This window comes from Vicia villosa, linkage group LG5 (assembly GCF_029867415.1).
Source record: "Vicia villosa cultivar HV-30 ecotype Madison, WI linkage group LG5, Vvil1.0, whole genome shotgun sequence".
NCBI classification, from domain to species: domain Eukaryota; kingdom Viridiplantae; phylum Streptophyta; class Magnoliopsida; order Fabales; family Fabaceae; genus Vicia; species Vicia villosa.
The window spans coordinates 112,475,606-112,501,988 of NC_081184.1; positions in this window are offsets into that span (position 1 = coordinate 112,475,606).

Sequence of the window (26,383 nt, forward strand, 5' to 3'; positions counted from 1 at the left end):
AATCAAATCCTAACTTTATTCTCTACATCTCTCTTTTTCCCAACACTATCATACACTTTCTTTCAAATCTCACTTCCACTCAAATTCTCCTTTTGTACGGAATCACATCATTCCCCAACGTCTCTATCCTTCTTTCCACTCTATAAATACCTCTCATTTTTTCATAAAAATCTCACATCAAATTCTAATTCATCTCTCAAATTTCTACTTCATAATTCATCCTTTCTTCTTCCCCGACAAAATGGCGAAGCGGTGGGAAACATGTTTTCTTATGGTCATCACCATTGCTACGGTGATCATGTCTTTCTTCTGTCTACATAGCCCGGAACACTGTGGACCTGGGATGCTTATGCTCCCAATCATCTACATGTTACTATTTGTAGCATGGGTTATCAATCGTCATTCTTAAAATTTGCCGTATTTCTTATTTCTTAAATGTACCGTTTATTCGTCGTACTGTTCAATATAGTATGTAATATTTGTACTGTCAGTATTAAATGTTGTACTATTTGTCATAATATTGCTTAATTACTCAGATAATATTTTATGTGTTTTCTGCCAGTCAAATATTCATTTTTCTGTGCATTAAATGATTTTCAGGGTTATTATCGGTAATTTTGCTCGCGTACAGTAAATACTAGTTATTTATTATGTCTGTGTTTTTTTTAACAAGTCATGTAAATAAACTTTAATCTTTCACATAAAACAAAAACAAAAAAAAAGAAAATTAACTTTGACTGTTGATTTTTCACTCTAACTGCTACGTCAATACCTGAACAGTCAGTTGACAGCCAAACTGCTGGCAGTACAATTCTCAGTGTTTTGTACCATCAATCAAATCAATCTTTTACAATTCAAAATTCCAAGATTTTTGTTCTAGAAGTCTTCTGAATATCACGCGATTAGCAGAGACTCAACACTGCACAAAAATCAGGTACGCTTAACTGTCTCCTACACAAACAGTCCCTGACTAGGGTTTTCTTGTTTTTACAGGAGAAACAAGCTTTTGAGACCTCAAATGGATTTCATGCACATCCATATATCTCAAAGTACCATCATACAAATTTTCAAACTTCAATTCACTCAGACGCACCGTCAGCAGCTCAAACGGTCAACAGACGACCCGTTTGACCCAAAATGTCAACAGACAGTCAAAAATGAAATTTTTTGTCAAAGTCCATATTTTGTCAAAGGATTCATCATTTGATCATTGGATGATCATAATTCATCAAGGAAAGATCAAAAATCAACAAAACCCTAAGATTCAAAATTAGGGTTTTTGCCTGAAAAGTCAACTCAACTTTGACTGGTCATAACTCTCTCATCCTTCATCCAAAAAATTCAAACCAAAGCTCATTTTGAAGGAAATTCAATTATCTTTCAAATGCAATTGATCCCATGGTAATTGCATTCACCATTTGAAAAATATGACCAAAGACATTACAGGTCATTTTCAAAGTCAACAAAAAGACACTTTTTTCAAAAGGACACACAAGGAGCATCAAAAATCATTTTGACATGAGACCAAAGACATTGGTTAGAGGACTCTTTGAGGTTTCCAAAAAGTGCAAGATATCCTTCATATGACAAAAATTGAAGGATTTACACCTTGTTGAAGTTGGCTAAATTTTGGAAAATGCATAAAACCAACATTGCTCAAAAATGTATTTTTTCCAAATGGGGCCAAGTTTTCATGGTTCAAACATCATTTCCATGTTATTATGGGCCTCCCACGACCAAGACCAAGCCCATAACATTTTTCTCCATTTTTTGATTTAATTTTATCATTTAAGATTAAATTAAAAAGGAAAAAAAGGAAGGATAAAGCATAGCTTATTTTCTAAGCTAAAGCCTCCACATGTGACTTAATTATGCAGCAAGGAAAGCCTAAGGCAAGAGGGGTGGAGATCAAGCAATGGTGGCTTAAATTTTAAGCTTGAAAAGTCAAGATTCCAACAAAGACAATTAAGGCTTCTTAGCTTAGTTTTTAAGCACTCCATGGCTTATAAATAGGCTAGCATACTCCAACAATCAAGGAGAACGAAATCATAGCCCAAGCATAGCATAGAAACATCATAATTCTCACAAAAATCTCCAAACTATGTAATTTTCATTTTCATATTTCCAATCAATATCAATACAAAACAATCATTCAAATCATCCTTTGAGGTCATATAGAGTAAGATTGATGCACTAAACAAGTCCCATGATGCTTTAAATACGTGTATCATCATCTTCATGTTCATAACTTCATAACTTTCGTTTTCCAAATTTTCACGTGTAATAACTTAATCTAACCTTTGATTTGAGTTCCTGACATCATTTAGAGTGGATTCAATGTAGCTCATGCAAGGAACCGCTCCTCTAACACCTTCCACCATTGTTGGGTGTTTAAACTTGAGAAGCTTCGAGTTACATCTTCCATGGACTTTTAACAAAAACTAATGCCACTAATGAATTCAGAGGGTTTTAATTAGGCTATCTGGGTTGTTTGCAACCATTTATTTTCGTGTTTATGCAGGTTTAATGAAGGAGGAAATCTGGAACCAAAAGCGTTGCCAAAACCTTGAAAAAACCGTTGCCATAGCTGTGAAGAAGATGATGAACAGTGATTGAGACCTGTTGACTTCCACGCGTGCATCCCTGATTGGCTGGTCAATTTTCAGCGCCTCCTCCCTTGTTTCTATTCGTCCACGCACGCATAGTGGGGCCAGCCTGACTTATCCAAAGTCTTTATGATCCCACATGATTGGTCAATGCACGTGTACCATGTGTCCTCACCATCTGAACCATAGATCTCCACTAGCCAGCTCATCCAACGCACCTGACACGCCAGTCCATACCATGGACTCTCCAATCAACCACATCTGATTAGTATCCTTTTATTTTCTATTTTTTATTTTAATTTTCTTTGCAAAATTAATTAAAAATAGTTTTAAAAATCCAAAAAATACACAAAAAATATTTTTAGACTTCTAAAATAATATATTATTTTCTGAAATAAAAATATTTTATTTTTCTTCAAAATTTCAATATTTTGCATAATTAATTAGTATATATTTATATATTTGCTTTCTAATTATTCTAACCCATCAAAAAAATCATAAAAAAAATTGTTCTTTATATAAAATATTGTTTATATATTATAAACTAATTTTGTACATATTTTGAATAATTTTCTCTCTAAGTTTTAATTATTTGTATAATTATTTGCATAATTATGTTTTAATTAGATTAATCAATTTCAAATCAATTTCAAAAATTCCAAAAAAAATTAGTTTTGTTTTAAAATTAATTGACAAATATTTTGTACATATTTTAAACTTAATTTCTAGGTTTAAATCTATTTTCATCTTTTTTCTTCATTTTAATTTAATTAATCATGCATTAATTATAATTAAAATCAATCATAAAAAATCCAAAAAACATGCCTTTTATTTTTCTTGCAATTTAAATTCCTAGATAACTGTATAGGATGTCAAATTCATGTAAATAGGCTAGTTTACATTTCCTGCACAATCGATGTAATAGCGTAGATTTACTTTCCGCACTTTACATTTCCGCATTTTAATTTCCAACAAATATAAACTGCGTGTATGTCAAAGATAAAATTGAACCGTTAGATCACTAACTTCAAAGATAAAATATCTGAATACAAACACAATCACACTTGCACCTCTTAAGGTAATCCCTTCTCATTCTTTTCAAAATCAAAGTCAAAATTCTACTGTTTCGAGTACAAAATCGAACCTTTTGTTTGTATCCGGTGAAAGGATAGATTTTTAAAGGAAATAGGATAAAGACCTTACAACTCAGGGTAGACCTCCTAGTTTGCTTGCTCAAATCAAAACAAACAAAATTCTCATACACTGTTGTTTTTCAAAACAAAACTTTCCAAAAAGACAATATTTTGTATACATCCAAACACGGATCATTACAAAGTTAACGTTCTTTTCAAAACATCTTTCGAAAGATAAACAAGCATTTTGTATACATCCGCACAAGGATCATTACAAATTCAATTTACAAAAGTATTTGAAACCACATATGAGCATTCTAAAGCAATTTAAAAGTGATCGAAAAACAAGTGAGCTAAGCAAACTTAAGAGCCCATGGATAACCATGGATACAAAGGGTGCTAACACCTTCCCTTTGTATAACCTACCCCCTTACCCAGAATTTCTTAAAGGTCTTTTTTCTGTTTCTTTTATAAACCTTTCCTTATTTGGATAAAATAAAAGGTCGGTGGCGACTCTGTGAATTTTCAAAAAAATGCGAAAGCATTAAGCGATAAAAAAGAGTCAGTTCACGTATCTCTCCCGCTCAGAGGTATGGCCCGAAAAAAACGGAGGTCCACACACACCCATAGTTTTAGACACAAGCGTGGATACCATCGAGTACGATGGGCGCGAGGGATGCTAGAACCTTCCCCTCGCGTAACCAACTCCCTTACCTTTTTCTCTGGTCGTGAGACCATTGTTTTGTTTCGTGGTTTGCTGGCATTCCCTTCCTTTTCAGGATAAATATGTTAGTGGCGACTCTGTTGATTTTCGCGGTAACGACACTATCATTTCAGACTCCATCGTGGACTGAGCCAGGATAGTCTGTTTCTTTGATTTCCAAGATACAGCTCCTCCGGCTATGTTGAATACATAGCCACTTGTAGCTTTGGAATCATCTGATAAGGTATTCCAATCTGCATCACTGTATCCTTCAAGTACTGCAGGAAATCTCTGATAATGTAAACCGAGGTTCATTGTCTTTTTAAGGTATCGCAAGACTCGTTCAATAGCTCGCCAATGCTCATTACTCGGTCTACTCGTAAACCTACACAACAATCCTACGACATATGCAATGTCCGATCTAGTACAATCAGTGGCATACTTGAGACTGCCAATGATGCTTGCATATTCTGACTGTCTAACACTTTCACCAGTGTTCTTAAACAGTTTCATGCTTGGATCATATGGTGTGCTTGATGGTTTACATTTAAAATAATTATATTTCTTTAAGATCTTTTCCACACAATATGATTGATCCAAAGAAATTCCTCGTTCGGATTTTGTGATCTTGATGCCAAGAATCACACTCGCTTCTCCGAGGTCTTTCATATCAAAGTTGTTGCACAATAATGATTTCATAGCATTAACGGCGTGAATGTTTGATCCAAATATGAGTAGATCGTCTACGTATAGACATATGATAGTGCAAATGCGATTCTCAGATTTGTAATAAACGCATTTGTCACTTTCATTCACTTTGTACCCATTCGATATCATTTAGTTATCAAACTTTTCATGCCATTGCTTAGGAGCTTGTTTTAATCCATACCAGGATTTATCTAACTTACAGACCTTGTTTTCTTGTCCATGGATCACAAAACCTTCAGGTTGTTCCATATAGATTTCTTCTTCTAAGTCACCGTTTAAAAAATATGTTTTTACATCCATTTGGTGTACTATCAAATTATAAATAGCAGCGATTGATATAAGTACCCTAATGGATGTAATTCTAGTGACTGGAGAGTAGGTATCGAAGAAATCTACATTTTCTCTTTGTCTAAAACCCTTGGCTACAAGATGAGCCTTGTATTCATCAATAGTTCCATCAGGTTTTAGTTTCTTTTTCAAAATCCATTTACAATCGATTGGTTTGCATCCAGGAGGCAAGTCTACTAAGTGTCAGGTCTTGTTAGACTCAAGAGAATCTATCTCATCATTAATAGCTTCCTGCCATAGGTCTGCATCTAGCGATGACAAAGCTTCTTGAAGATTTATTGGATCTTCTTCTACATTATAAGCCGCATAGTCAGACCCATAGTCTTTAGAGACTCTTACTCGTTTACTTCGTCGAAGTTCTGTTTCTACATTGTCGTTGCTTTCTGTGCTTCTTATCACAAGAATGTGACTCGATTGGGTGCCCCCACTATTTCTCGATTTGAAAGGAAATTTGTCTTCATAGAAATCAACATCATTTGATTCTATGATCACTTTTGAATTTAGGTCATAAAACCTATATGCCTTACTGTTTGCTGCATACCCAATGAATACACATTCGTATGCTCTACTAGCGAGTTTAACTCGTTTCGGATCCGGAATTCTGACATAGGCCAGACAACCCCATGTTCTCAAATAAGACAAGTTTGGTTGTCTTTTCTTTAATATCTCATAAGGTGATATCTTAATTTTTGACTTGGGTATTCTATTCAGGACATAGCAAACAGTCAATAAAATTTCCCCCCACCAGTGAGGTGCAACACCAGAATTCATCATAATTGCAACAACAAGTTCAGTAAAAGTTCTATTCTTTCTCTCTGCTTTACCATTCATTTCAGGAGAATATGGAGCAGTCGTTTCATGTACAATTCCATGTTTAATATAAAATTCATTGAATAACCCAGAATCGTATTCAGTTTCCCTATCACTACGAAGTCTCTTAATCTTCTTACTAAATTGATTCTCAATTTCAGTCACATACATCTTAAACATGTCAAGCGCTTCACTTTTATTTTTCATTAAGTATACATAAGTATAATCAGAGAAATCGTCAATAAAAGTGATAAAATAACGTTTACTATTTCTAGTTAAGGTTCCATCTAATTCACATATATCAGAATGTATAAGATCTAGGGTATTAGATTCTTTAATTATTGATTTATGCGAAGTCTTAGTTATTTTAGCTTGACTACAATATTCACATTTATTAGAATCATTCACATTTAATTTAGGAATTAAGCCTAAGTCGCTTGCATTAGAAATAACTCGCTTATTAACGCGACACAGTCTAGCATGCCAAATATTAAAATCACACAAAGAGTAAACGGAAAGAGAAACTTTATTAAAATCAACATTCAACTTAAACATGCCATCAGCGGCGTACCCTTTCCCAACAAAAATACCATTCTTAGTGATGGTATACAAATCTGCCCCTATAGTTTGACTAAACCTTGCCTTATTTAAAAGAAAACCAGAAACAAGATTCTTCCTAATTTCAGGAACGTGCATGACGTCCTTCAAGATCAAAGTCTTTCCTGAGGTGAATTTCAGCTCAACATCTCCAATTCCAACAACATTAGTGGTGTGAGCATCTCCCAACAACACTTTCTTATCTTCAACAATAGTGTATGTCTTGAACATAGCACGATCATAGCAGACATGGCGAGAGGCACCAGTGTCTATCCACCAGCCATCACTTCCACCAACCATGTTGATTTCAGTGATCATAGCAACAAATTGCTCATCAGTCATGTTAATTTGAGCATTTGATCCAGCAACAGGTTTAGGCCTGCTCTTACATTTCTTTGCCATATGACCCGATTTTCCATAATTGTAGCAAGTGAAAACCGGAGCATCATTTCTCTGAGGTGGTGGTTGCTGCCTAGAAAATGGAGCAGATGGGGCCCTAGAGGGATTCCCATTCTTAATTCGGTTCACAACATTGCGGTTCTGATTCTTTAATGGTTTGCCAGTAGCCTTCAAAACCTCACCGAATCTCTTTTTGTTGTTTGAAACAACTAAGACTTCATCTTTCTGATCTTGTCTCCGAGCTTCCTCTTCAATTCAGAGGAGAGTAATCAGACTCTCGATTGAAAATTCTTTTGTTTTGTGTCGAAGGACATTTTTGAAATCTTTCCAACCGGGGGGCAGCTTGTCAATTATTACAGCAATTTGAAATTGTTCATTGAGGGGCATACCTTCAGTAATGATTTCATGAGCAATTTTCTGAAGCTCGTGGCTTTGAGCTTCCACAGACTTTTCATCCACCATCTTTAGTTCAAGTAGCGGCTCATAACATATTTCTTTGCACCAACTTCTTCAGTGTCATACTTCCTTTGGAGAGCTTCCCAGACCTGTTTAGCAGTCTTGTGATTACTGTAGTAATCATACAGGTCATGAGCAAGACTGTTCAGAATGTGATGTTTGCATAGGTAATCATTTTCTTGCCATAAGGCAAATTCTTTTCGGAGCTGTAAGTCATCTGTTGAGGATTTTTCTTTTGCAGCAGAGTCTCCATCAGACGTTTTGGAAACTCCGTCCTTTTTGGAGGTTCCGTCAGATTCAGCAGTTGACTTACCATTAGTAATCTCGATTGATCCAGAAGGAACAATAGGGATGTCCTCAGTCAGAACCTGGGCAACCTTTTTCAGAGTTAAGAAAAACTTCATCTTAGATTGCCAATGTTTGAAATTAGATCCCTCAAACTTGAATGGTTAGTCATTCACAGAAGCGGTCGCTGTATTACCGATAGTTTCCTCAGTCGAAATGGCAGTTACAGAAAACGTCTTAAAATTGTTGTTTCTCGGTTTTAGAAAAAAATGCCACAGAGGAAATTATCGTCTGAGTCGCGGATCGGTACGTGATCGGTAAAATAGCAAGTGTACTATTTTGCCTCTTGTAATAATAGGGAAAATTCCCCGAATATCGATCTCAGGGACTGCGCAGGAATAATGAGTTCAATTCAAAGTTCAATTAAACAAAAACTTCAATTGGGTTTTGTTTGGTGATTATCACTTAGCAAAAAGTAAAATAAGCAGTAAATGAAATTGACTTTTTAGCAAATATGAGTAACATGCTAGGGATCGTGGATGATTGACAATGTAACAACTCTGAAATTTCTATTGCAACAACTTATTTTCAATAATCAATTACCGGTTCTTAAGGTTGTTTGATCCTAAGTCCTTAGTGAGAAAACCTTTGATACTTCATTCTAAACCCTAAGTCCTTAGAGATTTACAATGAAATCAAGCAATTAAGTTATCAAGAATATCCGGTTACTATAAGGTAATCCTAGTCCTAGGTAATATCAATTATAGCATATTCTCATGAAAGCATTATCAATGGTGGTCCAACCTAAACGATAATCATAAATCAATTCCGATTTGTCCGAAAGGAAAAGCATTAGAAACATCAAGAGAATAAATCAACAATGAAAAACATGATTGTTATTGCAATTGCAAACTCAGAGTCATTACAAAGTGAAATCAGAGCCACCCCCTAGCATTGGGGGGTTTAGCTACTCATAGTAATCAAAGAAAACATAATAATGAATAAAGACATTACAAGAAATTGGAGGAGATTGAATCTTCAATTGCTTCCATTCATGAAGATCTTCTTCTCTTCCAAACCCTTGCTTTCTCCAATCTTCTATTGCATTCTTTTCTCTAATTTGTCAAAAGTCCCTCTCTCCTTACACAAACCTTGTTTAAATAGTATTAGCATCAGTCTTAGTGTCCACAAAAAGTCCAAAGTACCCTTAATACAAGATAGAGTAAAACAGATCAAAAAGTGAAGTTTCTGTCCACATCCATCTACACGGGCCGTGTTGATTAACACGGGTGCCCGTGTTGATTTACTGTTTCACGTGACTTTTTTCTTTGCTGCAGGCCCATCAACACGGGCGCCCGTGTTGATTTACTGTTTGTCATAGCTTTTTATTTGATGCAGGCCCATTAACACGGGCAGTGTTGATTAACACGGGCACCCGTGTTGATCCTGATATTTCAACTTTTGGCTTTCCAGAGCGTCCAACATTCAGCTTTTAGTCCTTTTGAACCTATGCATCAACCTGCAACACTAACACTACCAAATCGAAGCATAAAGAAGATCTTTTGACATAAACTTTAAACCAAATGCAATGCAATACTATAAATTAATAAATATGATAAACTTAACTTAAAAGGCAATAAAACAACCGAATGTGTTACCGAGATGATGAATTTGTGCTGGATGAAAGACATAACTTAATAGAAATGGTGACCGATCACAACCCCAAACTTATCTCATTGCTTGTCCTCAAGTAATGTATTGATACTAAACAAAGGTCACCCACGAATTTCTCTCTCCACAACACAGCCTGTGTTTTTCGTAACTTGGCTTTTCCTTCCCGATCAAGCTTCTGATTTCCTGAATCGAACTATCTACCACACTTTCACATCAGAGGACTTCTTTACCTGCAAACTTTTCACACTCTCACTAGATCTCTCGGGGTTAAAGTGTTTGCACTCACAGTACCAAAGTATGCAATATCAACTCTTAATTTTGAATTTACTCTATCTTCACTACACAAACAGATTCCGCACACTTTATGAGGTCTTTTTGGTTGTAACGGGGCTCAGGTATGGTAGGATAGACAAATGAATGGATAACAAAGGGTTTTGGGTTCGGCATTCATGTTATTTTTCTCATTTTTGTGCCTCAATAGTGACCTGAGGTTTATTCAACTTTGATACTTCACTCAATTTTTCTATGAGCATGTTTGAGTCTTTAGTAACGGCAAGTGCTTTTATCTTCTTTATTTATTTATTTATTTATTTATTTTTTTCTTTTTACGCACTTGCTCTTTTTCTACGAATTGTCACCCCAAACTTAGCTTTTTGCACACTTTATAATTTACAACAATCATGCCGAACAAGGGTAGGAAGTGTATAGTTACGAATGAACAGGGGTTTAGTTCAAACAAAAAGGCTAAGGCTCAACGGGGTTCACAAAGGATAAACATAAAGTAAAGGATGGATAGAAAGACTAAGGGTTAAACAAACAACATGCCTCAGTGTGTGTCCTCATGTTGTGCTGTGTAAAAAGAACATACGCAAAATCAGAGTGATAAGGTCATTCCTGACTGAACTCTCATGATGATATTTTAGTGTTTGGACTTTGTACTCTCACCATGTTGGTTATGCTTACAAGCTCTGAAGCCTCTGTCATACCCTAATTTTTGACCCCCCTGAGATGACATATCTTCAGGATTTTTCATCAGGTCAAGACAAGTACCCAGAGCAGTCATTTCTCCATCTGGTACCTAATCGAGGATGCTCAAAGACAAGAAAGCTCAGGCAAAGGATCAATCAATACAAGGATTAGTCCCTAATACAATCATGAGGCTCAAAGACTTCACTTTTCTCATCTATGATTGATTAGACATCCAGTCATATGAGTACAGGTTTACTCAGGTCGCCAGACTAGGGTTCTGAGCCTATCAAGGACTAAAATCAGGGATCACATTTGGGAAACCCTAAAAAACCTCAGAGGGTCATTCAAAGACATCAATAATCTTCAAATAACTCATATTACAAGGTCTACTGGACATCACACTTCAATTCAAAGTCTACAGTCATTACTTTCACATGGTCGACAAATTAGGGTTTTGACCTAATTCACCAAGATAGTTGACTTCTGAATCAGGGCATGAATCCAAAACTCAAGACATGATTCAAGGATCTCTACTACCTCCATATAATCCATTTATATCATCCATTTGTGGAGAAGATCTTATTTCTACACAAAAACCCAAAAATTCACTTTGTCAGGAAAAAGTCAACTGTGAAGGATCATCATTGACTTTTAAGGTTTTTGGTCAAAAAATGACTTTCAAAGATCAATATCATCAATATATGGATGTCAAAGTCATTTGGCCAAAGAAATTCAAAGAAATTCATCAAGGAGCGAAAAGTCGGGAATTAGGGTTTTTGAAGGCATGGTGAGATCTCAAAATTTCACCTACACAACTCAAAAAACTTCCAACATGAAAGTTGTAGATCTTGCAAAATAAAACAACATCTTACAAAGGAACTTTTTTCAAAAGATCAACCATTTATGAAGTTTTGGAAATTTTGAAGTTTAGGTCATAAACACTTAGAAATTTTTCTAAGTGTTTTAACCTAGTTTTCATCCAACTTTAGGCTCATTTTTCACAAATTTCCTAAATGATTCTGAAGAAGACATAAACTAATGATTTGAAGTAGATGTTTAGGGCTTTCCAAATTGTGTTCAACCTTCTCCAAATTCAATTTGAGCTAGGAGTTATGCTTGTTCAAAGTTGGCCTCATGAAGTAAAATTATAGGTCATGGACACTTTTGGACTTTGCAAATTTTGTGCAAATAACCTCTCTTATGGATCCTACACGACCCATAACACATCTGAAACCATGCCATGCATTCATTTTCACCATGCCATAAGGATTGAAGAAGATTCTAAAAAACAAGAACATGTGATTATGTAATGATTACATTTGTGAATTTATGGCAAATTGATGAATCACCCAAGGAATCTTCTCACCAACCAATTAGAGCTCATTTCTGGCTCAGAATTGTCCCCTAAGATCAAGCAAAATCGAGGGCTAGGGGATTGATCAAATGGAATCAAAATTCTCATCATTGCATAAGAGATATTTGCAAAATTCCTTCATGGCTAAGAAAGCAAATCAACTTCACTAAGGAAGCTCACTCCTCTGCAGCTATACTGATCCATTTGCCTATAAATACAGATGCATTCCTCATTCAAAAACACACCAAAGCAACCATATTACTTGCTTTCTCCTTCTCTCCTCTTGTTCATTGTTTTTCAAAGTTCTTTGGCAAGAAGAATCGATTTCTTCAAACCAAAGCATATCTTTGGGAAGTGAGCATTCTAACATCTCAAGGTGATCCAAGCACCTGGATCACTTCTGTAGGTGGAGGAACACCATTGTTGCTCTCACTTTGGAGCACTTGCAGTTGGAGGTCCATGGAGTGATTCAGAAGGTTTCAAGGCAAGCCAATCATCCAGACACACTCCTCAGGTCATAGTGAAGCTAACCAGATGGCTGCAGCTCATCTGTAACTCAGGATTCAACAACCTCCATGTCCACTTGAAGCTCAAATCGAGGGAGGTCCATAGAACAATTCAGAAGGATTCAGGCTACAATAAGCATCCAGTTAGCATCATTGAGTCTCAGGGAAGCTATTGAGATCATTCATTCAAACCCAGGTGCTCTCAATCATCCTCACGATCTCCATTTTCAGAGGTAAGTTTCTGAACTTCACCTCTCTAATTTAAGTACCTTTTGTGAAATAGCTCGATTCTATCTTGTTCAGCATCATCAGAGGATTGAAAACCCTCTATCATCATCCATTTATCTTTCAGTATAGTCATTTAATTTGATTTTGAAATTTTAGGGTTCTTCACGATTTCTGATAAATTAGTTAGATGTAGTTAATGATAGTTCATGTTAGTTACATATTTAGAATCGTGAGTGAAATTAGAGCAAGTTTCGTGTTTACATCATGACAAATGGTTGAGAAACGAGTGAGTTCAGAAATCCAAAAATGGAGAGCTTGAGGTTGAAGACGAAGATGGTGGTGGCGCGCAAATTTGAAATCTCAGGGTAGGTTTTATTTTATTTTGAATGGTATGCGTTTTATTAACGACTAAACAACTTGCCCTAGTGGCCACACATGCGCCCTTAGTATCATCATGCCACAAGTCTGGGGTTCGAATCCCCCTCGCCCCAGACTTTTTCATCCTTTTATTTTTTCAGATTTTTCTAACTTGTTTTAAAACAAAACCAAATGCGCGCGTGTTATAGTCACCAACTGGCGTTTGACTCAGTGGTGTTGTTTTGAGTGTGTGACTATAAGGGCGTGAGTTCAAGCCTTGCTAGGACCAAAACCTATTTTTTTATCACTTTTCTAACTTAATTCCTTCACAACTTTAACCAATTATTTAACTTATCAAATTAATTCATTTTGACTTCATTTTTTAAACACTTGTTGATTAATATATATATTTTATAAATAATCAAAAAAATCATAAAAATATTATTTATTTCATGTATTTTAATTAGGTTTAAAATAGTATGTTTTAAATGTTTTCTTAAATACTTTAAAATATATATATTCATTTTGTTTTAACCTAATTACTTTGTGAATAATGTTATGATAAAAACCCTATTTATTTAGGTCTTAATTAGGTATAGATTTCATCTTTGCCTTAATTAAGTTGACTTTTGTCAATCTACAAAATTGTTTTCAATCTCCGATTAAACAGATGATTAAGGTTTTCAAACAACAAAACCTTATATCATTCCAATCTTTTCTTCAACTGTTTTCATAAACAGTAAATCATTTTTAACTGGGCCTCTAATAGAGTGTAAGTCCCAAAAACCTTCTCTTCTTAGTTTGTTTTCAAAACTGTATTTTCAAAATCTTCTTTCTGTTTTCAAAAACATTCTTCTGGTATTTGAAGGGCATTATTCCCGGTGAAACTCTTCAGATACCTATGTGACCTTTGTCCATCTTCACTTCTTCTGTTTTTCAAAAACCATTAACTGTTTATCATATACATTCAACTGTTATCAACAAAAACAACAAAAATTACTGTTGAGGCTCTGTACATACTTCTTCAATGGCCTCCACTCCATCCAGGTTAGGCTTTACAAGCTTTCAATTTACAGTCTTTATTTAAATTACTGTCAAATATAAACTGTGCATATTGTTAGAACAAGATTTGTTCTTATCAATTATCTTAGTTTTGATGATAACAATAATATGAATTTTGCTTAAGATAATATGGTACTCTAATCCAATGCAATTTCCCTTTCAGGAAATATATATAAAGAGTACGCATAATTCAGCGCTCAGAAGTTGTGTCTCAAATGGTTCAGCATGCAACATCAGAACATGGTCTGGCAAGACATCAGAAAATGGTCGAAGCAGAATCAGAACATGGGTCTATGGAAGCATCAGAAGAACATGAGATCAGAAGCACTGAAGATCAGAAGATGGTATCACGCAACAGAAGCACTTCAAGATCAGAAGATCAGAAGATGCTATGCACCAAGCTGTTTTGACTCTGATGATATTCAAACGTCGTATTCACAAACATCAGATCAGAAGGAAGTACAGGTGGCAGACTACGCTGACTGACAAAAGGAACGTTAAAGCTACTAAAGGCAACGTCAGTAGACACAGCGTGAACAAGGCTCGAGGTAGTTGACAAAAGCGTATAACATTAAATGCAATGCTGTACGGAACACGCAAAGCATTAAATGCACTCAACGGTCATCTTCTCAACGCCTATAAATATGAAGTTCTGATGAGAAGCAAGGTTACCAATTCTTAACAACTCTGAACGAAAATAAACTTGCTGAAACGCTATTCAATCAAAGCTCAGAATCTTCATCAACTCACTACATTGCTGTTGTAATATCTTAGTGAGATTAAGCTTAAACGTTAAGAGAAATATCACAGTTGTGATTATCGCTTTTAAGAAGCATTTGTAATACTCTTAGAATTACATTAAGTTGTAAGGAACTAGAGTGATCGTGTGATCAGTATACTCTAGGAAGTCTTAGCAGTTGGCTGAGCAGTTTGTAACTAGAGTGATCAGGTTGATCAGTAGACTCTAGAAAAGTCTTAGAAGTTGTCTAAGCAGTTGTTCCTGGAGTGATCAGTGTGTGATCAGAAGACTCTGGAAGACTTAGTTGCGGACTAAGTGGAAAGCCATTGTAATCCGTGCGATTAGTGGATTAAATCCTCAGGTTGAGGTAAATCATCTCTGCGGGGGTGGACTGGAGTAGCTTCGTTAACAGCGAACCAGGATAAAAATAATTGTGCAATTTATTTTTATCGTCCAAGATTTAAAGTCACACTTATTCAATCCCCCCCTTTCTAAGTGTTTTTCTATCCTTCAATTGGCATCAGAGCGCCGGTTCTAAGGTGCAAGCACTTAACCGTGTTTAGAAAAGATTCAGGAAGAGAAAAACGCTTCATTTAAAAGATGGCTGGTGAAACTCCGACAAATCCACCTGCATCTACATCTGGCTCTGCTGAGCAATACAACGGTAACAATGGTTATACAAGACCGCCGGTATTTGAGGGTGAAAACTTTGAATACTGGAAAGATAAACTGGAAAGTTACTTTCTTGGTCTAGATGGTGATCTATGGGATCTTCTGATGGATGGTTACAAACATCCAGTAAATGCCAGTGGCGTAAAGCTGACAAGGCAAGAAATGAATGATGATCAAAAGAAGCATTTCAGGAATCATCATAAATGCAGAATTGTTTTGCTGAATGCTATTTCTCATGTTGAGTATGAGAAAATATCAAACAGGGAAACAACCTATGATATATATGAGTCCTTGAAAATGACTCATGAAGGAAATGCTCAAGTCAAGGAGACAAAAGCTCTTGCCTTAATCCAGAAGTATGAAGCCTTCAAGATGGAGGATGATGAAGACATTGAAAAGATGTTTTCGAGATTTCAAACTCTGACTGCTGGATTGAGAGTTCTTGACAAAGGATACACCAAGGCTGATCATGTAAAGAAGATCATCAGAAGCTTACCCAGAAGATGGGGTCCGATGGTGACTGCATTCAAGATTGCGAAGAATCTGAATGAAGTTTCTCTGGAAGAGCTTATCAGTGCCTTGAGAAGTCAGGAAATAGAGCTGGACGCAGATGAGCCTCAAAAGAAAGGTAAGTCTATTGCATTAAAATCCAATATCAAGAAATGCACTAACGCTTTTCAGGCTAGAGAAGAAGATCCTGAAGAATCAGAATCTGAAGAAGAAGATGAACTGTCCCTGATCTCCAGAAGGCTAAATCAACTCTGGAAGACCAAGCAAAGGAAGTTCAGAGGCTTCAGAAGTTCAAGGAAATTTGAACGTGGAGAATCTTCTGATGAAAGAAGATTTGACAAGAAGAAGGTCATGTGCTATGAATGCAATGAGCCTGGACACTACAAGAATGAATGTCCAAATCTTCAGAAGGAAAGTCCCAAGAAAAAGTTTCATAAGAAGAAAGGTCTTATGGCAACCTGGGATGAGTCAGAAGATGATTCAGAAGATGAGCAGGCCAACTGTGCGCTGATGGCGACAGAAGATGACGAATCAGAATCTACATCAGAATCAGATTCTGAAGAGGTATTTTCTGAACTTACTAGAGATGAGTTAGTTTCCGGTCTAACTGAACTTCTGGAACTCAAGTCTCAGATTAGTCTCAAATACAAAAAGCTGAAAAAGCTATTTGAATTTGAAACAAAGAGGCTTGAGTTGGAAAATTCTGAATTGAAAGATAAACTTTTAAAATTATCCAATGATGTTGGATCTCCTTCTAATTCAGAAAAATCCACTCCTAGTCTAAACCATATTCTGAAAGAATATGATTTAAGTTTCAGGAAGTTCTTATCTAGAAGTATTGGCAGAAGTCAGCTAGCTTCTATGATATATGCCGTATCTGGAAACAAAAGAGTTGGCATTGGTTATGAGGGTGAAACCCCATACAAACTTGAACCTGTTGATGAAATGAAACTCACATACAAGCCATTGTATGATCAGTTCAAGTATGGCCACTCTCATGATATTAGGCACACTTCACATGCACAAAGTTTTCACATAACACACACCAAGAAGCATGTGACACAACCTAGGAAATATCATGAAACTCATATTAAAAATTATCATGCTGTTCCTCCTATTGCTTATAATGTCAAACCCAAGTTCAATCAGAACTTGAGAAAATCTAACAAGAAAGGACCCAAGAAAATGTGGGTACCTAAGGATAAGATTATTCCTATTGCAGATATCCTTGGCTGCAAGAAGGACAAAGCACAACATGTCATGGTACCTGGACTCTGGATGCTCACGACACATGACAGGAAGAAGGTCTATGTTCCAAGACCTGGTGCTTAAGTCTGGAGGAGAAGTCAAGTTTGGAGGAGATCAGAAGGGCAAGATAATTGGCTCTGGAACTATAAAGTCTGGTAACTCTCCTTCCATTTCTAATGTACTTCTTGTAGAAGGATTAACTCATAACCTCTTATCTATCAGTCAATTAAGTGACAATGGTTATGATATAATCTTCAATCAAAAGTCCTGCAAGGCTGTAAATCAGAAGGATGGCTCAATCCTATTTACAGGCAAGAGGAAGAACAACATTTATAAGACAGATCTACAAGATCTTATGAGTCAGAAGGTGACTTGTCTTATGTCTGTTTCTGAAGAGCAATGGGTCTGGCACAGGAGATTAGGTCATGCTAGTTTGAGAAAGATCTCTCAGATTAACAAACTGAATCTTGTCAGAGGACTCCCTAATCTGAAATTCAAATCAGATGCTCTTTGTGAAGCATGTCAGAAGGGCAAGTTCTCCAAACCTGCATTCAAGTCTAAGAATGTTGTTTCTACCTCAAGGCCATTAGAACTCTTGCACATTGATCTGTTTGGACCAGTCAAAACAGCATCTGTCAGAGGAAAGAAATATGGATTAGTCATCGTAGATGATTATAGTCGCTGGACGTGGGTAAAATTCTTGAAACACAAGGATGAGACTCATTCAGTGTTCTTTGATTTCTGCATTCAGATTCAATCTGAAAAAGAGTGTAAAATCATAAAGGTCAGAAGTGATCATGGTGGTGAATTTGAGAACAGATCCTTTGAAGAGTTCTTCAAAGAAAATGGTATTGCCCATGATTTCTCTTGTCCTAGAACTCCACAACAAAATGGAGTTGTAGAGCGAAAGAATAGGACTCTGCAAGAAATGGCCAGAACCATGATCAATGAAACCAATATGGCTAAGCATTTCTGGGCAGAAGCAATAAACACTGCATGCTATATTCAGAATAGAATCTCTATCAGACCTATTCTAAATAAGACTCCCTATGAATTGTGGAAGAATAAAAAGCCCAACATTTCATATTTCCATCCTTTTGGATGTGTATGTTTTATTCTGAACACTAAAGATCATCTTGGTAAGTTTGATTCCAAAGCTCAAAAATGTTTTCTTCTTGGATATTCTGAACGCTCAAAAGGCTACAGAGTATACAATACTGAAACATTGATTGTGGAAGAATCAATCAATATCAGGTTTGATGATAAGCTTGGTTCTGAAAAACCAAAGCAGTTTGATAATTTTGCAGATTGCGATATTGACATATCAGAAGTTGTTGAGCCAAGAAGCAACGCATCAGAAGCAGAGCTTCTCAGAAGCAAAGAATCGGAAGATCAAGTATCAGCTTCTCTGGAGAATCTAAGCATTTCTGAAGAACCATCTGTCAGAAGATCATCCAGACTCATCTCTGGTCATTCAGAAGATGTCATTCTTGGAAAGAAGGATGATCCAATCAGAACAAGAGCATTCCTTAAGAACAATGCAGACTGTCAATTAGGTCTTGTATCTTTGATCGAGCCAACTTCTGTTGATCATGCTCTAGAAGATCCAGACTGGATAATTGCTATGCAAGAAGAACTGAATCAGTTTACAAGGAATGATGTTTGGGATCTTGTTCCTAGACCAGATGGATTCAATATAATTGGTACAAAATGGGTCTTCAGAAACAAGCTCAGTGAGAAAGGTGAAGTGGTAAGAAACAAAGCCAGACTGGTGGCTCAGGGTTATAGTCAGCAAGAAGGGATTGATTATACAGAAACCTTTGCACCAGTGGCCAGGTTAGAATCTATTCGTCTATTAATTTCTTTTGCCACTCAACATAACATCACTCTCTATCAAATGGATGTTAAGAGTGCCTTCTTAAATGGTTATATAGATGAAGAAGTTTATGTCCATCAACCTCCTGGTTTTGAAGACTCTATGTCTCCTAATCATGTTTTTAAACTAAAGAAATCATTGTATGGATTGAAACAGGCTCCCAGAGCTTGGTATGAACGCTTAAGTTCTTTTCTTCTGGATAATGGTTTCACTAGAGGAAAAGTGGACACTACTCTCTTTTGTAAAACCTTTGAAAAGGATATTTTAATCTGTCAAATATATGTAGATGATATTATTTTTGGAACATCTAATGCTACACTTGGAAAGGAGTTTGCTAAGTCTATGCAGGCTGAGTTTGAAATGAGCATGATGGGAGAACTCAAGTATTTCCTTGGAATACAAATAAATCAAACATCAGAAGGAACGTATGTTCACCAAACCAAGTATGTGAAGGAACTTCTGAAGAAGTTTAATCTTCTGGACTGCAAAGAAGCCAAAACTCCTATGCATCCAACATGCATCCTAGGTAAGGATGAGGTAAGTAAGAAGGTAGATCAGAAGTTATACAGAGGTATGATTGGATCTCTTCTATATCTGACTGCTTCTAGACCTGACATTCTGTTCAGTGTTTGTTTGTGTGCTAGATTCCAATCAGATCCTAGAGAATCTCATTTAACTGCTGTTAAGAGAATTCTAAGGTATCTGAAAGGTACTACTAATGTTGGCTTAGTTTACAGAAAATCTAAAGAATACAACTTAGTAGGATTCTGCGATGCTGATTATGCTGGAAACAGAATTGAAAGAAAAAGTACTTCAGGAAGTTGCCAATTTCTTGGAAGTCATTTGATCTCCTGGTACAGCAAGAAGCAAGCAACTATTGCTCTATCAACCACAGAAGCAGAATATGTCGCGGCTGCTGGTTGTAGTACACAGATGCTCTGGATGAAGAGTCAGTTAGAAGATTATCAGATATTTGAGAGTAACATTCCTATATTCTGTGATAATACTTCTGCTATATGTTTATCTAAAAATCCTATTCTTCATTCAAAAGCTAAACATATTGAGATTAAACATCATTTCATAAGGGACTATGTTCAGAAGGGTGTTATATCTTTAAACTTTGTTGATACAGACCATCAATGGGCTGATATCTTTACAAAACCCCTGGCTGAAGATAGGTTTAAATTCATTCTGAAGAACATCAGTATGGATCTATGCCCAGAATGAGAAGATGAGAAGTTCTTATATATGAGTATCTTCTGAAATGAAATGTGATTTTCCAATCAGAAGTTCTGATTGAAATCTTTTAGAAATTATGATTCGGTTATTACTAACGTTTCATTGTCTAAGTTGATTCAGAACCTCTTTTAAAGCAAAACAGCTGTTACGTTTTATCTCGGGATGGTAAACCTGTAGTTACTATTCATGGATAAACGCGCGTGCAGTTGAAGGGACACCGACCATAGGTAACTGTGCTAGTCACCTCATTTGTCTTTATTATCTCTCCTCACGTCACGTAACATTAAATGCTAGTCATCATTCGTTTCATTTTATTTCTTTTTAAATACTCTTCAATCTCTTCATCTTCACCTGCTGGGAATGCTGTCTCTGGTAAAGATGGTGGAAGATCTGCATCAGAACCAAGTCTCCCTGACTCCTCGCCTGAAAGCCCGAGAAGCAGTCAATGAAGCGTTTCACTCCTTCATGGCATGCTGGCACAGACGTTGTCTTAGCTAGGGTCCTAGGATTTGGTCTTTGTAGTTTTCTTTTCCTTGTTGCTTCTGCTTGTTAAACATAGGAATTTCTTGTAAACCTTTTTGATTATCAATGAAAAAGTTTCTTTGATTTACATTCCAGTGATTCTATTTGTCGTTTTTTTGCATCTGAATCTTTTTAAATATTCTTTTTGATGTTATGACAAAAAGGGGGAGAAAGATAAATGATAAATGATTTGATTAATCTATCAGTTGCTGGGTAAAGGCTCCCACATATTCACTAACAAGAACTGCAAGTTCTATATGGTTTAAGTGTTTTGCAGGTACAGAGAAGTGAAGTGAATCTTCAGAAGCAAACACTAGAAGCAAAACCATAAGAAGCGTTATTCTGTAAAAGGAATAAGCTCTTGGAAACTGAAGCAAGCTGAGTGCTGTCAAGCTTCAGAGATCAGAAGCAAGAAAGAAGAATGAATCAGAAGCACTGATAATAGAATTTGAATATCATTGTCTATCCTGTTCTGACAAAATTCTATTTGCTCTGATACATATAATGTTATGGCTCTGATACATTATTTGCTCTGATACATTATTTCAGCCTATACGGCTCTGATACATATAATGTGTTCAAACATACATTTTATGTTCTAACTCGTTCATGCTGACTTTTGTCGTTTAGTTTTTGTTCTGTAACATTTCAGGATGTAGAGATGCTCTGATGATGCTCTGGTACATTCAACAATGTTCTGATACAAATCTAGCATGAAGTGATGTTGGTAGACATTCAAGTTCTGAAGCTATCCGAGGGAAGCAGAAATCAGAAGATGTGAATGTTCTAAAAGATCCAGAAATTCAAGTTCTGAAGCTGTCCTGAATGGAAGCAGAAGTCAGAAGCTGTGAATGTTCTGAAGATCAAAGAAATTCAAAGTTCTGAAGCTGTCCCCGAGGGAAGCAGAAATCAGAAGATGTGAATGTTCTAAAAGATCCAGAAATTCAAGTTCTGAAGCTGTCCAATGGAAGCAGAAGTCAGAAGCTATGAATTTTCTAAAGACAAAAGCTTATATGATCGTCTCTACCGAAATAATCAGGGAAGTCTTTTATCAAAGTTCTTCGAGTATTTATTTCAGGGGGAGATTATTTATCTCAGGGGGAGATTGTTAATCTCAGGGGGAGACATATTCATATGCTTATGCTATAGCTGTGTAATTTGTCTTTTGCCGTCTACTCTTTCTGATCGCAAATTCATATCATTTATATATGTTTTTGTCATCATCAAAAAGGGGGAGATTGTTAGAACAAGATTTGTTCTTATCAATTATCTTAGTTTTGATGATAACAATAATATGAATTTTGCTTAAGATAATATGGTACTCTAATCCAATGCAATTTCCCTTTCAGGAAATATATATAAAGAGTACGCATAATTCAGCGCTCAGAAGTTGTGTCTCAAATGGTTCAGCATGCAACATCAGAACATGGTCTGGCAAGACATCAGAAGATGGTCGAAGCAGAATCAGAACATGGGTCTATGGAAGCATCAGAAGAACATGAGATCAGAAGCACTGAAGATCAGAAGATGGTATCACGCAACAGAAGCACTTCAAGATCAGAAGATCAGAAGATGCTATGCACCAAGCTGTTTTGACTCTGATGATATTCAAACGTCGTATTCACAAACATCAGATCAGAAGGAAGTACAGGTGGCAGACTACGCTGACTGACAAAAGGAACGTTAAAGCTACTAAAGGCAACGTCAGTAGACACAGCGTGAACAAGGCTCGAGGTAGTTGACAAAAGCGTATAACATTAAATGCAATGCTGTACGGAACACGCAAAGCATTAAATGCACTCAACGGTCATCTTCTCAACGCCTATAAATATGAAGTTCTGATGAGAAGCAAGGTTACCAATTCTTAACAACTCTGAACGAAAATAAACTTGCTGAAACGCTATTCAATCAAAGCTCAGAATCTTCATCAACTCACTACATTGCTGTTGTAATATCTTAGTGAGATTAAGCTTAAACGTTAAGAGAAATATCACAGTTGTGATTATCGCTTTTAAGAAGCATTTGTAATACTCTTAGAATTACATTAAGTTGTAAGGAACTAGAGTGATCGTGTGATCAGTATACTCTAGGAAGTCTTAGCAGTTGGCTGAGCAGTTTGTAACTAGAGTGATCAGGTTGATCAGTAGACTCTAGAAAAGTCTTAGAAGTTGTCTAAGCAGTTGTTCCTGGAGTGATCAGTGTGTGATCAGAAGACTCTGGAAGACTTAGTTGCGGACTAAGTGGAAAGCCATTGTAATCCGTGCGATTAGTGGATTAAATCCTCAGGTTGAGGTAAATCATCTCTGCGGGGGTGGACTGGAGTAGCTTCGTTAACAGCGAACCAGGATAAAAATAATTGTGCAATTTATTTTTATCGTCCAAGATTTAAAGTCACACTTATTCAATCCCCCCCTTTCTAAGTGTTTTTCTATCCTTCACATATATTAGTTTAGAACTACGTTTGAGTATAAACCTTAGGACAGTTAAACTATATATATATTATAGGAATATGACCTAGGATTGAGAATGTCTTCCCGGTGAAGGCTCTTTCCTAATTAGAGATCTGTAGTTCAAACCCCCAAGATGAATTATTCCCGGTGAAACATCTTGGCAAAAACCTTAGAATCCAAAAGTAATAGGACACATCCACCCAAAGAGGAATTATTCCCGGTGAAACCTCTTACCCCTTTGCTTAGAGCCAAAATAAGTTCAAAACTACATAAGCTTTCTCTTGTGCTATAACAAGGACCCTCGATTAGCCTCCTCTTGGGCTTTGTACAAGGACCCACAGGCTTCTTAAAAGCATTTCCAGCTTCCTCTTGAGCTTGTATACAAGGACCCATCAGGTTTCTTATAAACATAGGAACAGGTCTTTAGTCACCTTTTAGCCTACCCTGGTGAGTTTCTTCCAATTTAAACCAGACTTAAAACAAGCTAAGTTTGTCTCAATTTCACATTGAGTACATTTTTGGAATGAGAGACATGGACAGTCTCTGTCACCCTTATCTTCATCAATCCTCCTTAGTAGAGTCTAGGATCTATGTTTTGGTCATCCTCAGCATTGAGTCAGCCTTCATCTTGGGCTTTAAACAAAGAGTCTCCACTAGATAATCTTTCTGCCATCCACTCATCATTTCAATAAAAATCCCTGGAAAGGGTTAGCCTCCAAAGTCAATTAAAATCAATCCATCATTTCAATAAAAATCCCTGGAAAGGGTTAGCCTCCAAAGTCAATTAAAATCAATCCATCATTTCAATAAAAACCCCTGGAAAGGGTTAGCCTCCAAAGTCAATTAATAAATGTCAAAAAATAAATAGATTTCATTCTCTTAGGAGATAAATTTCCCCAAAAGAGTCAAAACCCCTGGAAAGGGTCAGCCTCCAAAAAAAATGATAAAGTCAGTCTTTTAACAGACAAATTCACCAGCTGAGTCAAAATCCCTGGAAAGGGTTAGCTTCCATCAAAAAATAGTCTTTTGATAAATAAAACCTCCTCAGTAGAGTCAAAACCAACAAAAACAGTTAGCCTCAACCTTGGGCTTCATACAAGGCACCCAAACAATAAAACTCCCCTGTCAAGAGTCAGCCTCAACCTTGGGCTTTGTACAAGGCAGATAATAGAGTCTCCCCAGTGAGTCCTTCATCACTCAGTAGCCACAACCTTGGGCTTTGTACAAGGCAGATAAACCATATCTTTCATGTGTCAAAGATTCCTAACACTTAGGATCTTTCCCCATATAGTCATCCATACTTAATTCATTTAAGAGTCCGCCACAACCTTGGGCTTTGTACAAGGCACATAAATAGAGTCTCCCTAAGTAGAGTCAGCCTCAATTCTGGGCTTTGTACAGAACACAAAAATACCCTGTAATTAATCCCCAGTGGAGTCATCTCCCAGAGTCAATAATATTACTTAATCAATCAAAAAGCCTCAAGCTTGGGCCTCATACAAGCCAGCTAAAGTCAAATCTTTCATACAGTAGATAGACATAGCTTATCTCTATAGAGAGATATTTTTACTACTCTACCACACTCAAACAAACAAACATTTCAATTTCAATTTCAATCAAAGTCTCCCATTTAGGACTCTGAAAGACATGCTCTGGCACATCCCCAGACTTGTACACTTTCCCTAATTTGGACGAGCATCTTTCTTTCATTTAAGAGGCATCTGACTGGCATACTTGCACACACACAAGTAAGGTCCCCCTCTTGAATGAAATGAATTCAGTTATTCTGTCACTCCTTTAAATGTTTGTGGTAGAATAGTACAAATACCTCTCTGTAAAGATAATTTCATGTCTCTTTACTGTAAACAGAGATTTAATTCCAAGCTTCAACCTTGAGCTTCAAGCAAGGCACCAAAAAACATTAATTTCCCTAGTTAGTTCCCCGAACTACATTAAGCTCTGACTTCCACTAGGGATATGTAGGCATGAGGTTCACAAGGAATCTCAGCGAGCTAATAAAATACCAAAAATAGTCAGTCAGTCTGTCTGTCTGTCTTTTCAAATCAATTCAATTCCTTCTCCTAACACAAAGGAGAAACTTTCCCAATCATTAGCAATAAACACAAACACAAATGACACAGAGAAGGTTCCTGTAGAGTACTACAGATATGTAGGGTGTTTAAACACTTCCCTATGTATAACCGACCTCCCGGACTCCAGAATTTCTAGTCTAGGTGAAATCCCCACACTTAGCAAACTCCTAGGGTTTAGTTGAGATCTTTTTTCCCCTTTCCTACTCGTAGGACAAATAAGAAAGTTCGTGTGATATCGTAGGAAGAACTGAAATAAAATTCATCCCACCACGGGCGCATTCTCCTTCCAAATTTCGCGTGAAGGGTTTAGCGTGCCGTCCTCCCAAGTGAAACGGGGAGGTAAAAGAAAACGACACCACAGAAAAATGGCGACTCTGCTGGGGATATAAGTGTTAAAAACCTTGGTTTTTCATCCAAACCAATGGTTGACCTGTTGCTGGTCCAGCCCCAATGAGGAATTAGGGATGCCAAATTCCCCCTCAAACAAGAGAGGTCCTGCCTAACCTCTGTGTCATATCATGTGTTTGTTGCATATATATTTGTTTATTTTGTTTATTCTGTATCGGGAAAGGGCTTGATTCCCCCTTGTGGTGAGAAATCCTATACCCGGATTTGAGTGCAACATAAGATAGGATGGAGGATGTCTTCCCGGTGAAGGCCCTCTAATCTTGGTTTCCAATTCTACTCTTGGGATTTGCCTGGCTGGTTGTGATTAACTGCGCCACTGCATTCCGAGACTGATTTGTACCAGGAGGACCTAGAAACACATTAACCCCACTTAAAGCCTTTTTTAGGACGTAGAGCGGTGATTACGGAAGTAATTGTCACGCAGATACTAC